Source organism: Chionomys nivalis, chromosome 17 (genome assembly GCF_950005125.1).
Source record: "Chionomys nivalis chromosome 17, mChiNiv1.1, whole genome shotgun sequence".
Classification (NCBI taxonomy): domain Eukaryota; kingdom Metazoa; phylum Chordata; class Mammalia; order Rodentia; family Cricetidae; genus Chionomys; species Chionomys nivalis.
In genome coordinates, this window is record NC_080102.1 from 10,843,990 (window position 1) to 10,861,083 (window position 17,094).

Sequence of the window (17,094 nt, forward strand, 5' to 3'; positions counted from 1 at the left end):
AGTCTTCTCACTGTTAAGGGAACCTTGTGAAAGATGAGGCAGAATGAGTGTAACAGTCAGAGGGGATGGAAATCACAAAGGAGAAAGGCCTTTTAAGTTATCATGATTGATGAACATATGAATGATACACATTGTGGCCTCACAGAGACTAAGACAGCATTCATGGGGATTTTGTGGGTCTATACCAGGTAGGAACTTAGAACAAAAAAGAGAAGTGGATGCACTCTTCCAGTCCTAAAGCAGAAGCTAATTCCAGTTGACAACCACTTGCAAATGAAAATTTTCTTTTCTCCAAGAGAGTCTCGATAGAGAAAGAAATTACTCTAAGGATAGGCTTATGCCTAGCAGGAGGTGGCCAACAACAACAACAACAACAAAAAACCCACTCAGTTGCATCTTTGGAGTTCCTTGTCTCATATCATAATGCCATATCCCAGGCTTCTGTTTGCTTGCTTTTCACTTTTTATTCTTATTTTATTTTATTTATATATTTCTCTCTCTCTTTACCCTAATGTTTCTTTGCTTATATATTATGGCTATCAGTTTGGATTTTTATGGGATTCCTGAGTGTGGAAATAATTGGGTCTCCTAATCTATATCTGCTTCTTGTGCCTTTTCTTGGGCTCTTTGCTCTTTGTTTGCCTTATTTTGATGAGTAAGTTTTTGTTTTATATTTTATTATACATTGATATGTTACATATATCAATATATAGTACTTATTATATATATTATATATTATATTATTATCCCTTAGAATACTGTTGGTTTTCTAATGAGTAACAGAAAGACAGTGGATTAGGGTGAGAGGCAAGGTCAGGGGGACTGAGCAAACACTAAGAAAAAAAACATAATTAGCCTACATAATGTGAGAAAAATATCTATTTTAAATGAAAGAAAAGAAGCCTTCTCAAAATGCTTTGTTCTTGTTTTGTCCTAGAGTGTCAAAAGCAAAACCAAAATAAAAGTAAAATTAAATACCCTTGATGAATTCATAATTTTGGTGATTGTGAGTAATTTGTACTGTGAAATAATTTTTTGACCCTAGTTAAAATGAGAATCACCTTTTTGTTTGTTTTGTTTACTTATTAGATAAGCAAGCTCTCCAGTTCCTCCTGTCCCTTGGGACCATGTATCTTCAACTCTGCTCTCATTCATTAGTGAAGCAAATAAAGGTCATAAAATTACATAGGGCGAAAAGGCTAGGCCTACCCTGGGCAAAAATCAATTCTATTTAACACTGAAAATTTTCACTCCTTAATGAGACCCATACAAACATTGGAATTCAAATGAAAAATATTATGTGAGGTTAATACTTCTGCAATCCTTAAAAATGAGGAGTTCCTGTAAGAAAGAGAATGGATCTCTTTTTATCCTTTCTTATTTTTTAAATTTCGAATACTGCCAATGTCAGCTATCTGAATTTCTACCCCAACTTAATCTGACTTGTCTTTTTGTACAGAACAGAATGAATGTAGGCCAGGAGCCATTCTTCATGTGGGCTAGCTGAAGTAGTTGAATCTAAGATGGATGTCAGAGCGATGGCCAGAAAACCTCTTATTTTGATACTGTCTAATCTAAATGCTATGTGATACTCCCTCTAAGGCAATGAGGGCTGATAGTTGCCATAGAAATAATGGCAAAAAAAGAGGTAAAAAGAAAAAAAGAATAGGTAGTGCACTACAATTCCAAAATTGTATTTTCATATTACTATAAACAAATATTCCTCCCTTTTGGTTTTCTGTCCATCTGTCTCAATTTGTTTAATACACCATGTTCCAAACATCACGGGTGGAGAAGTTTTCTCTTTTTTTATTTTATATTCTTAGTTAAAAATTAAAACTTTTATCATTGCTCAAAAATCACCCCCCCCCTTTAAAGAGACACAATGAGGTAGAGAGAGAAGGCAGAGACAATGTTATATTATTTCATTTTTGGTTCTTCTTTTTGTATATTCATGAAGCCAGTCTAGGCAGCTGGATGCCCCAAGTAGCATCTACTACAGTCTTTTACTCATTCTTTAATGTTTGTTTATGTTGGAACTTCTGTTTGATTTTCTTAGTCAAGGTCAGATGCCTCTGGTGAATGACCCTGCTCCATAGGCTCATATGTTTGAGGGCTTAGTCATCAAGGGTTGGCACTACTTGGGAACTTGTTCTATGGCGTAGACAAGGCCTTGTTGGAAGAAGTTGTCATGGGGGTGGACATTAAAGTTTCAAAAGCCCAAGTCAAACCTAGTGGTTCTCTCTTCTTTCTTTTACTTTCTGATTTCGATGGAGAACTCTTAGCTATTTCTCTAGTAATGCCTGCCTGTGAGCTGCCATGATTCCTTCCATTATAATAACAGACTGAACCTGTGAAACTGTAAGCTTAGTGAAATTTTTTCTTTTATAAAAGTTGACTTGGTCATGGTGTCCCTTTACATCTATAGAACACTGACCTTTGAGAGCTCACCACCTGCAAACTGTCATAAAATCCTAACCACAACTTCCTCGAAATTGATCAGATTAATCGGGTAATATAAGCTATAACAATATTTTAAAATCTTGTTTTTAGTATTATATTATTTTTCCTCTAGGACTTGAGATTTCTTGTTTGTGTACCACAATACCACTTCACTGTGATTCACAGCATGTTTGCACAGATACTCCAATTATACAGGTAAAAAAATAGAAGCAAAATTGCTGAGGCAATGTTTTCTCTCTTTCCAGGTAATCACCTTGCATTGCAATCACTTCACATGCCAGGTGTTAAATATACGGTGACAGCAGAGCTCTCTCTTTTCATTTTCTTTGTTTTTGTCTCACACACAATCAATGTTATTTAAGCAATTATCAATCATATCTGACAGGGCTCCCTTAAATATAAATTAAGCTGCCACATATTGCTTTTAAAGGATAATAGGAAAGAGAATGTTTAGCTCATTTTCCTTCTGATTGATGACTTTCTGTTCTTACCAGGAACTGCGCAATGTTGCTTGGGAAATGGAAAGAAGCTGTTTCGCAGAAAGAAACTCATCTTTCTTTCCCCTTTATGCCAACTTCTCACAGCACGTTCATTACAATACAAAACGTCATGTATTCAGACTTTAAATGAGGCTCTGTCATGTGGCATCTGCTCTGTAGAGCTTCTTCATTCAGCAATGGTGGCTCATTTAAGATCCGGGCCCATGCAGACCCTGCTTTCGAGCACTTCAGAGTATCTTAATTTTTCTTTCTATCATCATTAGCATATATTTTAAGAATGAAATATGACCTTTGACCTCCAAATTGATATTCCAGCGAACAGAATCTGGATCCACTCTTAATTCATTCAACCAATATTTTACGTATGGAACCAAAATTGCTGAGGCAATGTTCCTCTCTTTCCAGGGAATCACCTTGCTCTGCCATCACTTCACATGCCAGGTGTTAAATATATGGTGACAGCAGAGCTCTCTCTTCTCATTTTCTTTGCTTTACTTCACAAACAATCAATGTTATGTAAGCAATTATCAGTCATATCTGACAGGGCTCCCTTAAATATAAATTAAACTGCTATATGTTGCTTTTAAAGTATAATAATGATGAGAATATAAAGGTGTAATAGATAGGTAGATATTGATATGTAGATATGTATGGGAGATAGATGTATACATTTATAGCTACAAATAGATATGATAGAAAGATAGATGATAGAGAGCTAGAGATAGATAGATAGATAGATAGATAGATAGATAGATAGATAGATAGATAGATAGATAATAAATGACAAACAGGCCATGACTTTGAAAGAGAGCAAGAACGGATATATGGGAGAATTGAGAGGGAGAAGAAGGAAGGGAAAATTATAAAATTATACTATCATCTCCAAAAAAAAAAGAAATGAGGAAAAACTTTAAAAATCATTACTGTTGTATTAATAATCAAACCTAAGCACTGCTTCACAACTTTTATTTATTTATTTATTTATTTATTTTTTTTTGCGAGACAGGGTTTCTCTGTGGTTTTGGAGCCTGTCCTGGAACTAGCTCTTGTAGACCAGGCTGGTCTCGAACTCACAGAGATCCGCCTGCCTCTGCCTCCCGAGACAACTTTTAGTCTTAAATCTAATTTCACAAAAAAAATACTTGTAGACACTAAAAGTCACAACTAATATTTTTGAAACATGTATTATCTCATCATAAAAAGTAAAATCATGGAAATACTTTGTAGCCAAGTGAATATTTACTTTTTAAAAAAGTTTAAAAAATAAAGTTTACTTCCAGATTAAAGTACAAAAAAATATCCTTAATTATTTAACTAATACTTATTGAGCATTGGTAATACTTGTGTGACTTTTCCTGGAACGTGGATATATGTCCTTGCCTTCAAAGATTATACAATCTAATCATGTAACACATTAACAAGTATCTTACATCCTGTATTGTAAGAAAATGATATAATCATAGCATCCAGGGTCCTTAATGGAAAGAGAAAGCAGTTGTCACCAAACCCAGTTGCCTCTTCATGTGCTGTTTTCATGATAACTATCATCAAATACAAGATTTAAATAATCAACTTTATTTAAGTATATGTAAATATGTAATATATACTATATTAGGCACTGAGGACCAACCTGATTAAATGGACACTCATGACTTGATAATAATTCCGCAGGCCTTCAAAATGGTCTTCTTTACTTACCAATGTAAAGAAGAAATTGGGCTTAGAAACCTTATATTTATTTACATACCTGATCATGGACATTGGACTCAGAATTCTGCACATGCTGAATGAATGCTCTACTACTTAGTTATATCCCAATCCCCAAAAAGCAGTTTTTAGTGAACAAATTTACATATAACTTTTTTGTTTCCTGAATGTAGATGTATCAAAGATCATTCAAGCACCTAGTGCTAAATATCTCAGGCAGCAGCAAATGTCACACAAATTTTAACATAAGCACTATGCTAAGCAGTAGCAATTTTTAGCATTTTAATTGTTGGTAACTGCTGATTTTTGATAATTCTAAGGTCACTGGTCTAGAGATCAGTGGTACAGACTTTGAGATGTAATATGGATTCTGCTTTAACCAGTCTCAAGAGACACAGGCTATTGAACAGGAAGGAAGATTTAGTACAGCAGGCGCTCTCAAACTCTCATGAGTGTGAATAGGTGTTTGTTCATTTATTTACTACACTTGAAGTCACTGGAGTTTACAGATGTGGATGGTTCGGGTCAATTTTCTTTTTTGTGGAATGACACTCTGAGTAGCTGAGTTACATCAGCCCTGAGTCGGGCTTTGAAAACATTTTTGTATATTACCTTTAAATAAATCTCTGTTCTCACAGATTTCTGGGGAATTATCTTTTCTAAAATGTTGGCCACCTGGTAATAATTAGGAAGAGATAATAAAGAAGCCAATGGGTTTCTAGATATCGGAACACTGATCCCTTATGGTTTAGCAGTTTAAAAGTTGATTTCAAAGGTGAGCTTGCAGTATCAAATAGAAAAAATAACTTTCAACTTTATTATCAGAAAAATGTTATCAAATATTAATTGCATTTTAATCTGACAAGAAAGATAATGCTGAAGTGATAACTTCTTCAGAATAAATTTATGAAAGAAAAATTACCACAGTTTTTCTTTATAAATAAAACATGATATACACTGAAATTTGAAAATTGCTCATAATGACTTAGAGAATAGGGTGTAAGAAAAATGAGTGGCGATGAGGTGTGGAATGTGTCTACTCTTTAATTTTTTTTTAGAGAGCCAAAACCTCAATGCAGAAAAATGATGGAGGAATACATTGAACTGCACTGCTCAATAAATATAGGAAGGCTGCCTTGAGCTGGAAAATCTACTCTTTCCAGAGTGAAATTATTTATGTCCGTCCTGACCTATGCTTGTTATTCTATGAGTTTTGAGAATGATTTCACTTTATACTTGTGAATTCCATCTCAGGAACTGAATAGGCAAGAGGCAAGATTCATGATTCCTGTGTGCTGAGTAAGGCTTAGCTTGGTAGACAGATTAAAAAACAAACAAACAAACAACAACAACAAAAAAAACAAAAACCCATGAGATACAGAAGATAACAGTTGGTAACATCACCTTTTCCTTAATATTTCAATTTCTCTTTCCCAATTCCAGTCTTAAATTTATTCAGAAATACATTTGCCTACACCTTAATTTTGAACTTTTTTGATGACCAAACTCCAATGGCCATTCGAAAACTGATGAAGGCTTCTTGCAAGATGAGAGGGGAAATAAGAGAATAAGAAGAACAACATATTTGAGTAGGGGTGAGAGTAAAGTCAAAAAACATTTACATAGCAATAAAACTGATCAATAGTTTGCCATCGTTCAAGTGGCAAAGACACTTTGATATTACCATCTATAGCTCTTGAATATCTAACAAGGCTGTAGACTAGTGTATTTTGTCACTAAAATCTGTTTAATTTAGTTTTGGCAAGGATGTCATTTGTAATGACTCAGTTATAGAAAGTCTGTAGTGTTTTGAAGATGAATGAGCACGTTGGATCATACATTTGAATGCTTACTCATCAGGGAGTGACACCACTTGAGAGTGTTTAGAAGTGAGGCCTGGTTGGAGTACTTATGACGTTATTGGAGGAAGTGTGTCACTGTGGATGGGCTTTGATGTTTCAAAGGCTTAGTCATTTAGTCTCCCTGCTGCTCTGGATATAGAACTATTTGCTACCTCTACAGCATCATGTCTGCCAGGTGCTACAATGCTCCTTGCCATGATGAAAATGGACTAAACCTGTGAGCAGGTCTCAACACAATGTTTCTTTTAAAAGAATTGTCATTGCCATGGTACCTTTTCACAGCAACAGAACACTGACTACAGCAGTTTTGTTGTTGTTGTTTGCTTGTTTGTTTGTTTTACCAGGAGTGGAGTATTTCTGTGATAGACTTGTTCACATGATTGGAAGAAAAGTGAAGACAGAACTTTGGACTAGAAAAGTGGCTGGACACTTTGAGTGAAGCTTAGTCATAGTAGGAGCACGGAAGACAGTACTAAGAAAGATTTGAACTGTGGGAGCCCAGATAAAGAATTTTCACACAGGAAGAATTTTAATAAGTGGTCTAGAGAAAATGATATTTTGGTCAAGAATATATCCACTTTCTGCCCTTGTCTACCCCTCCCTAATCTGCCTAAGTCTAAATGAAAGAGTTTATGATTAATAGCAATGGCAAAGGGGATTTCAAAAGAGCCTAAGTTTGATTCTGCTATGTGATAATTAGTGGTCACTCTTATGAAGATCTATGATGAAAAAGAGCAATCTGAGCAAGGGAAAATACAAAATGTCCAGTTTGAGGAGAAAAAAAGAACCATATGAGCCTATGGGGGCCAGGAAGTATAATGTGTCTTGAATAAGAATGGCCCCCAAAGGTTTGTATATTTGAATGCATAGTTATTGTACTACTTTGTTTTGGAATATTATATTAACTGTGTAAAGATGTGCTTCATTTGTTTATGTTGTATTTGTTTAGCTAGGTAAAGATGTGTTGAATTTGTTTTATCTTTACTTGCCTAAGGCACTTAACTGGTCTAATAAAAAGCTGAATGACCAAGAGCTAGGTAGCAGAGGAATGGGTGGGGCTGGAAGGATGGAGAGGAGAGAACAAGGAAAGATAACGGGAAATGCCAGGCAGCTGCCCATCAGCCAGACAAGGAGGAAGCTGGAACATGCATAATGAAAAAAAGGTTTAAAAAAAAGTCTTGAGGCAAACTGTAGATGAAGAGAAACAGGTTAAATTAAATTATAGGAGCTAGTGGGACAAGCATAAGATGAGGCTGAGTATTTATAACTAATAATAATTTTCCATATCATGATGTGGGAGCTAGTTGGCAGCCCTAAGAAAGCCCACTACACAATTTAGAAGGATAAGAGGCCGTGGCCTTTTGGGGAAAGTATGTTATTGAGGATTGGTGGAGGTTTCAAAATCCCAAGCTAGGCCATGTGCCTTTCTTTCTTTCTGCTGCCTTCAGATCTGTCTTTCAGTTACTCCTCCAGTCCCATGGCTGCCTTTGTGCCGTCATAACCCTGGCCATGATAAAAATAAACTAACTCTCTAAAACTCTAAGCAAACTCCAATTAAATGCTTTCTCTTATAAGAGTTACCATAGTCATTGTATCTCTTCAAAACAATAGAACACTGATTAAGACAGAGTTTAATTACAGAATAACACAAAAGAGGGGAACAAAGGCCTTTGTGCAAGAAAGGTAAATTAAACATGAATTGAGAAACCAAAATTTGTCTCTATCCCACCCTGCCTTTCCTTTCTTTCTTTTCTCTTCTTTCTCTTTATCACTTTTTTGGGGGGTATAAGGCCTCAGAAATGCATAGTCAGCTGCTCCCCAAATATTTTAGGTTATGTCATTGCTTGTCAAATATTTCTTAATTTGTTGTTCGTTTGTTTGAGACAGGATTTCTTTGTGTAGTTCTGGTTTGTCCTGGAGCTATATCTATAGAGCAGGCTGACCTGGAATTCACAGAGATATGCCTGTATCTGTCTCCCAAGTGTTCAGTGTAGATGGAAGTTTCTGTCCTGCCCAGTCCCACAGTTTAGTCGCAAAGAAACACACAGAGGCTTATATTAATTATAAACTGTTTGGCCTATTAGCTCAGGCTTATTATTAACTAGCTATTATAATTTAAATTAACCCATAATTCTTGTCTATGTTTAGCCATGCAACTTGGTACCTTTTACTGGTGACACAGTCTTATCTAGCTTCCCCTTCCTTTCCTCTTCCGAGAATTCTCTTAGTCTGGTTACCTTGCCTATACTTTCTGTATGGTTCCTGGCCAATCAACCTTATATTAAACCAATACGAATGACAAATCTTTACAGTGTACAAGAGCATTATCCTATAGCTCGGAATAAAGTTTGCACAGCCAACATTCAGTCTTAAGTATTTTTTAATCCAGGTCTTTTCAAATGCTAATCATAATATAAAGAGACAATTATGAATGGAGGATCACAGGTTGACAGATTGTTCAGGGAATAAGCAGAAGCTGTGACTCCAGTGAAATTTGTAGCCCACGAGTACTAACTGATCAGTGGAAATGATTATGTGTGAGAACAGTGCTCTTGTTCTTATTTACACGTTAACTTCGAGTCTAAACCCAAATTCCCGAAACAGACAACAACTCAGCACTGCAGACACCTACATCCCAGGGGGAAGAAATGCTTTGCATCAGCGAGGAAAGAAGAAACATGTTTCACCGTCTGAGTGTTTCTCTGTCACCTCAGAAAAGGTAACCTGAATAATCATCAGACGTTATTATTTCACAGGTGATGGTGAAGGAAGCAGGCGAATGATTGTTTTGAGTTTGGTTAGTTAAAATGAGAACGACACAAACTATGATAGTATTTTTAGTGTTTTAAATTTACCAGAATAAAATATCTTTCAGTTTTGAGTGCATGTGTGTGTGTTTATTGTTGTATTGAATTCACTGTCAAAGTTCTATCAGTGTATTCATATGTGTATGTATATATATCTTCCCTCCCTTCTTCCTTCCTGTACCTTCCTTTCTCTTTCTTTTTTTTCTTTTTTTTCTGATAGGATTTTCAAATGCAACCATGACTGTTTTGAATTTTCATTTGCCTCTTAACTGGTGACAAAACAAGAATTAGGCCCCAAATATTCTTTAGCAATTTTTCAAGGCAATATGACATCACACTTAAGAGTTGTGGTGGCTTAAAAGAAAATGACCTCAAAGGTACTATCACTTTTAAGAGGTGTGGCCTTGTTAGAGGAAGTGTGTGAATCTGGGGCCAGAATTTGAGGTCTCTTTTGATCAAGGTTCTTATAGGGTGACTATTAGTTTAGTTCCTGTTGCCTTCAAGATGGAGCCAGTATCACGTCTACCTTCATGCCATCATGCTTTCTGCCATGAGGATAATGGACTGATCCTGTGAAAATGTAAGTGGGCAAAGCCAATTAAGTGTTTTCTTTATAAGAGTTGTGGTGGTCATAGGGCCTTTTCATAGCAGTGGTATTAGATAGCAAGAATTCTCTCCCTCCTGCAGCCTCCTGCTGCCTCCCGCCTATGGCTAAGCCTCTCTGGAGCAGGATCCCCCCTCTGCCTTGAAATTTTCTGTGTTGCTCTCCTGTTCCTAATGTCCTGCTCGTCTATTTGTTCTGTCTCTGCTGCCACTGCCCCCATGCCATCCACTCCAGGATGGTGGGTCCCTCTTTCCTGCTCAGCTGTGGGCTGGCAGTGTATTCTCAGCAAGTTCTCTGCCATCTTCATGTGTACAAAAAAATGTATAAACGTATGTGTGAATGGTGTGGCCACATGCACATAATTCTGACCGCCTGTGTCTTTGATGTGTATCTTACTAAGGACATATATTTTTAAATCTATAAGGTGTCTTGCAACATGTGGGCAGATGCCATCTTTGCTTCGGGTAACCAGGTGACTGCCACCATTTTGTTTAAAGTTAAGAGAGATGCTTCACTGCCATCTTGACTAAGGGACAGGTGACCTAGTTGCCATCTTAACTAAGGTGTGCTTTGCCTTGTCTCATCTTTTACTTATGTCTCTGTCTCTAAATTTCTCTTACTGACTCTGTTGCTTGTGATACGTTTGCTCAGTGACATGCTTTTTGGCGGGACCCACCTGACACCCCCCCACACTTCATGCAGTGACCCCACCTGTATAAAAATGATCTGCTGTATCCCACCTGTAACAAATCTGTCTTGCCTGTCATTCTGTGCCAGCAGCTGTATCTGCAACGTGGGAATCAGAAATGAAAAGACAAGCTTTATCTGACTTAGGACACACTGGTTTTCCCTCTCTTCTTATTCCTGTTTAATACATTGTGTATGCATGTGACTTTTGATTTAACTTTATGTGTGAATGGAAGCTATCTTTAACTCTGTATGTGTGGTCATGTGTGTATGGAACTTAAATTCAACTGTGCATATATATTCATATAATTATTGTTTTAAAATGTTGTAAACAGTCGTAATGAACTCTGTTCATTGTATCTTCTTCAAAAGAACAAGTCTCAAATATTTTAAATTTGTATGTACTTTTAAATAATGATAAATATATGGTTAGACCTGTTACAATATACAGTCCTTGTGATTCAATCTTGCTCTAAAATATATCCTACATAGTGATAAATATTTAAGGTTATAAATATCTATTTTAGGTTTTAAAAAGCTAAACTAGAGATTTGCTCTAAACTGTTCTTGACTATTGTCAATTTTTATATTTCAGCTAATATTACAAAAGAATTTCTTTACTTCTTTGTCCTTCTTAAGTATAATTCTGACTTGCTAAGTAAAAGCCAGGTAAAGTCAAGCTGGAGAACTCTTGAGTAAAACTTTATTCTGCAGCCTCTCAACTTGGATTCAGATCTCCAGGCAGGTCCTATACTAATTTCATTGTAGTCATAACTCAGATACACTCAATAGACAATCCTCACATGCTCAGAGATCTAGAGAATATAACATTTAAACTGTTTAATTATTAAATGCTTTTCATAACAGTGAGACAGATTAGCTCCTGGCAACACCCCGATCTCTGCAAAAGAAGATGAATGGAAAAAAAAAAAACCTCTACCTGCAACTTCCTTCATAAATGAAAGTGCTAGCCACTGAGAAAACTGCCTTTTCCCTGAACTTCTGCAAAACCCTCTCCAAACCATAGACAAGAGGATACTGGGGAACAAAGGTAAAGTCCTCCCAAAAGTCCTAGCTCCACAAAACCTTGTGGGTTCTCCTGGACCTTGCAGGCCTACCTCTGCCAGCCGAAAGACAGATTTTGCCCTTAGACCTGCTCTCGGTGACCACGGAGGACCCCAGGGTGGCTGTCTAGGTTCACAATCAACTAATCCTCTGTCATTTTTAAATCAATAACTCAAGTAAAAATTTATTCTTCTCAAGAACTCTGATGCATTTTGATGACTGATAGCTTTGCCAGTTTAACAGCAGGAACCAAGACAATGTCTAGACACAGCTCACCTTGCTACCAGACTCAAAAAGAAACAAACTCACCAAATAGATTTCTCCTAAATGCTGAGAGGATGTCATAATGGTAGGGAAGAAAAAGGTGCTTGAAGGGCCACTTATGTGAAGATAGACAAGCTTAAGATGTGAGGACCTAAGAATATTTCAGGCTATAAGGAAATGTTTTAAGGTCTATAAATGCAAGTCATCAGATTTCTCTCTCATTATGCTACTGTTCATAGTCTTAACATTAACCTCTAAAGTTGTAATAAGCTATTAACCCAACTCTTGTTCTCTGTTCTGCCAAGACCTCACCAGGTCCTAGAGCCAATGGGTAGTTCCACAGAGCCTGGACAGCAGTGAAACAACCATGACATGGCTACTATGTCACTATGTATGTATGCAACTGCAAAAGGTCCCTTTAAGAGATATGCTCTGCCCACTCCCACTCTCTTTTCTCACTGTTCTTCTGAAGAGACAGACTGGCTCTTACTTCTTCCTCTCCCTCTTTCTTCTATATTTTTCTTTCTCTCTTCCCTCCCTGGCTCCTTTCATCTCAGTAAAACTCCTACATAAGATCTGTCTGCATGGCATTTCTGTGCCTCACCTGCCATCGGCTCTCACCCACTGCATGGCCCCTTGGCTCACCATTTTACAACAAAGTCAGACTAATTAAATATTTTCTTTGTAAGATGTGTTGAGGTCATAGTATCTTTTCACAGCAATAGTAATCCTAACTAAGACAGAAGTGAAGTCTGATAATTTTTAATTGCAAACCCCAAATGAAGACTCACTAGTAAAAGAACTTTGGCTAATGAAATTAGCATATTTTAATCCATTGACATAAAAATTCATTACTAATTTAAATCTCTGGAGTGATTCTTTACATATGTTCATAATTATATTTACTTTAATATAATTTATGTATCAGAGTTGGAATTTAACACCAATTTGGTTAGTTGATTTACAAATCCACTTTTAGTCTATTGTTTTGGCATATTACTATAATGGTCTGCCCTGTCCCTTTAAAAGACAATCCCTGCCCAGTCCCTCACCTGGTGGTTCTTCCTTCAGCTTCTAGTCTGAGATTTCTCCTTTTCTATCTTTCTCCCAAAGAGTTAGCTGCTGCCGTAGCTCCTCTCCTTTTCCCCCACGCTTTCTCTGCTCTTCCCCATCTCTCTTTCTCCCCTTTTCCCTTACCCCTCCATAACCCACTAAATAAATACCCAATCTCACTTTGCCTGGTGAGTCTATCCATGTCTTTATCTCTCACCTGCCATGTGACTCCCTGCTCAGGACCAGCTAGCTGCCTTCGGAGACCTACAGCATTGTCTCATGGCATGCCTATCTGTCTCAGTCTCTCACCCACCATGCAGCTCCCTGCCTATCACTTGCTCCTTGCCTGGGACTGGCTGCCTTCATGGCCTGCTGTGGTCTCAGGACCCCTGCCCGCTACTTGCCCTGCTAGGAGACCTGAAGCTTTTCTGCCCCATGTGCCCCTCGGAGATCCACAGCATTTTACTTTAATCATAACAACTACTTTCACTGTAATTACATATGTTTGAATTGCCTTACTTTTGGCCTCTTCCAAACAGCTGCCCTCATTTTTTTAAAAATATTTAATAAAATCTTTAGTGCCTTCAGTCAATGTTAGGTTATAGCATGGCCATATTGGTGTATCATTATGATTGCTGTGCTATCTGTGTTTTTCTCCAGAATAAGATAATCTTCCTTTTCACAGGTTTCTTCAAGACCAAGGAAGGTGACCACAAAGTATATATATATATTTATAAAATGTACAAATATCAGAAATTCCTTAGTTTTTGAAAGGAAGTTCCTCCTTCTACACACACACACACACAAATAAGTTTTACATTAAACAAAACCTACATCCAGTTGACACCTGAACATGATCGTGATCAGTGCCCATACTTGCATAAAGTTACGCCCAACTTGATTGTTTTTTATTTGTTTGACACAGAGTCTCCCACAGTAGCCCAGGCTGGCTTGAACTCTAGAACTCAATCTGGCCTTAAACTCAAGGCCATCCTTTAACTTCAGCCTCTTATTTTTCTGGGATACAGTTATGAGCTAGTATTCTTGGCTTTGAAAGCAATTTTGTGACTCAATATTTCCAGACTAGTTTAGTTACTAGTACACTAGTAACAACTTCAGCTCACAGTATATCTTTAATGCATGCTTTCAGAAAAGAAGAAAATGCACATTGACTTAACTTTTTATAAGAATTCACAATTGCTAATCAAAATAACACCTGATATTGATATAAAACTAAACTGAGTGGTGGTAGACAGCTTTGCAGTGATCTTTTTGAAATAAGCATAGATTTCATGCAGAGAAAATAATGTGCATAAAGGTAGGGAAAGATATTTACTTTCTACTAAATTAGAGAATCTGTATTTAGGATGAAATAATCTTCAAGCATAATAATAATAGTAACAACAATAAAAATAAACATCATCAAAAGTCACAAGAAGAGTGCTGAATGCATCTCAGACAGCATATGAACAATATTGTAAATCATATGGTATAAAAGATACTTAGAATTAAGTAATGAGGCAAGATTATAGAACAAATTAAAGCAAACCATTTCACTAATATGTGCGTGGCATGTGTCCAACTTGAAATTCAAGACTCTTAGGAGCAGAAAAATAGTTGGAAAGTCTGTATACTTAATAAGAATTAATTTCTAAGGTCATGGAAGTCAGAGACAGGCTCTGGGAGGTAATGAACCATGCGGATGTGATACAACAACTTTAAATGATTTTGTTAAGCAATCATTTTTCATGGAACTTGGTAGAGTGCTTACTAAGACAAAACAATAGATGAGGAACATTTTTTAACTTTGATACCTTTAGATGGTTTAAAAAAATGATTTATGACTTGCAGTTCAAAGCCATGCTTGATAGACTGTGCGCTGAAGACAATGTGCATAGCTCCTACTTTTTCATTGTGTTGTCGCTGTTAATTGGGGAATGTGCTGTCTAGTGCAGCTTTCAGAAGACCTGAAAAGATTTTCAGCTTTTCAGGGGATAAGACGGAACACAAGGGATTTACTATAAAGTGAAATGGGATGAAATATTTAACCTGATTAAATTAAAATGTAGTAACGGCATGAATACAAGGATAAAGATGTATAGCTTCAAGTTGTTTTCCTTCTGCTATAACAGTAGTCAAATTCAATAAAAATCAGAAGCATTTTGATAATGTATGAAATGTCTGGATATTTGAGCAAGAGTCATCTTAGTTACAAAACTGAAAAAGAGTATATAAAAGATAAAATTTTGTAAGATTACTAAAAGAAATTTTGTAACATCTACTAATTAGAGGACAGAACTCAAAAAAAGAATTTGCTTACACTAAAGTTAATATGTAGTTTCATTTTTATGTATATGAAAGTGTATGTTGTATGAATGTTATATGTTTGCATATGGAGTTCAGAAAAGAAGGTAGACACCATGAAACTGGAAGTACAGGCATTTGTGAGCTATCAGATTTGAGTGTGGTGAACTGAACACAGGTCCCCTGGAAGAGGTTCAAGTATTCCTAGTCTCTGAACCATCTCTGAACTTCATCTTGTCAAACAATTTTAATGAAAAAGCTAGACAAGTATACAACTAATTACAACATAACTACTAAAACATAGTAAAGAAGATAATAGAAGAGATAGATAATTCTCAGTGCTTTTTCAATTAAACATTTAATTCTCATGAGAATTATTAATACAAAAACTTCATTATATCTATGACTGCATGTGAAAAGTCCTTTTAAAAATATTATCATTAATCATTTATAAATACTTACCAAAATAGTTTATATTGTACTTCTCATGCTTCTGACTAGAATAAAATTTTTACCAGATAAAAAAATTTTTTCCAGCCGGTCAGTGGTGGCGCACGCCTTTAATCCCAGCACTCAGGAGGCAGAGGCAGGCGGATTTCTGGGAGTTCGAGGCCAGCCTGGTCTACAAGAGCTAGTTCCGGGACAAGAACCAAAGCTACAGAGAAACCTTGTCTCGAAAAACCAAAACCAAAACCAAAAAAAAAATTTTTTTTCCATTGATTTCTTCTTGGGTAGAGTTTTTTGGGTTTTGATGTTTTGTATTTATTATTTGAAAAGTCTCTGCAGACCGATTAGATTTTGTTTTCCTTTCATGGGCATATTTCTTTCCTATCTATATTTTAAAATATTACTCTTAAATGGACGTATATGTGTTTGTGTGTGAGCTCTCTAGGAGCAGCAAGTGCTCCTAGCTGCTGAGTCATCTCACCAGCTCCAGGACCTGGAACTATGCCCAGATCATGGGGTTCCCCCAAAATCACTATGGAGTCTGCACCCGTTTGTTAAAATAAACAACCTTTATTCAGCGGTTGAGAGCAGAGAGCCCCAAGCCCAGGTAGGGTAGGTTTTTCGTATAGTAGAGATTAGGGTGGGGGGATTTCTAGGGTTCAGGACCCTGATTGGCTGACATTTATCTAGGATTGTCATATTTTGGCAAAAGGAGAATAAGTATGTGAGGTGCTCAGTGACGTCTGGTGATCTTATCTAGCCTTATCTAATGGTTGGAATGTCAGGTTCCTCCCTTCAGATGCTGGACCTCTCTGGGTGGTGTCAGCTTAGGGCTTCTGGTGCGGTCTGCCAGGAAACTGAAACTCATGCCTACTTTTTAACTGGTCTCTATCAAGCCTGCCACGGCAGCTGTGTGGCCTCGGCCCCATGTGTCTTCTGGTTGCTCTGGGCCCCACACTGGATTTTTATTCAAGGACTGTGTCTTCTTCCTTTCTTTCTGAAATCTTGACTACATTACTGAGAATAAAACTAACAGAGAAATAATAAGATGGTTTTAAATACACTCTGTGAGAGACTTAAATGGCACTTAAGTGGATGTGAGAAGTCAGCTGTGGGTACTCAGTCAGGGAGCCCTCAAGCTGGTTGCCTGTTTTTATCCTGTGTGGACACAGTTCTTATTCAAGCACAGCTAGAGACTAATTAAGATACATTGTTCCTACACTGTAATGAAATTCTGTGGATTTGGGTAAGCTTTAGTAACTGAGTAAAAAATAATAGGAAGAGTTATGTCAACATTACAATTCTGAAAAGAATAGCTCTTCTGGAAACTA

At 36.8% G+C, this 17,094-nt stretch overlaps 1 protein-coding gene across 1 annotated transcript in view; it reads right to left on the reverse strand.

Moving 5' to 3' along the window:
• Positions 1–17,094, reverse strand: part of Csmd3 (CUB and Sushi multiple domains 3) — a 916,841-nt gene that overhangs the window by 160,016 nt on the left and 739,731 nt on the right. The window lies entirely within an intron of this gene.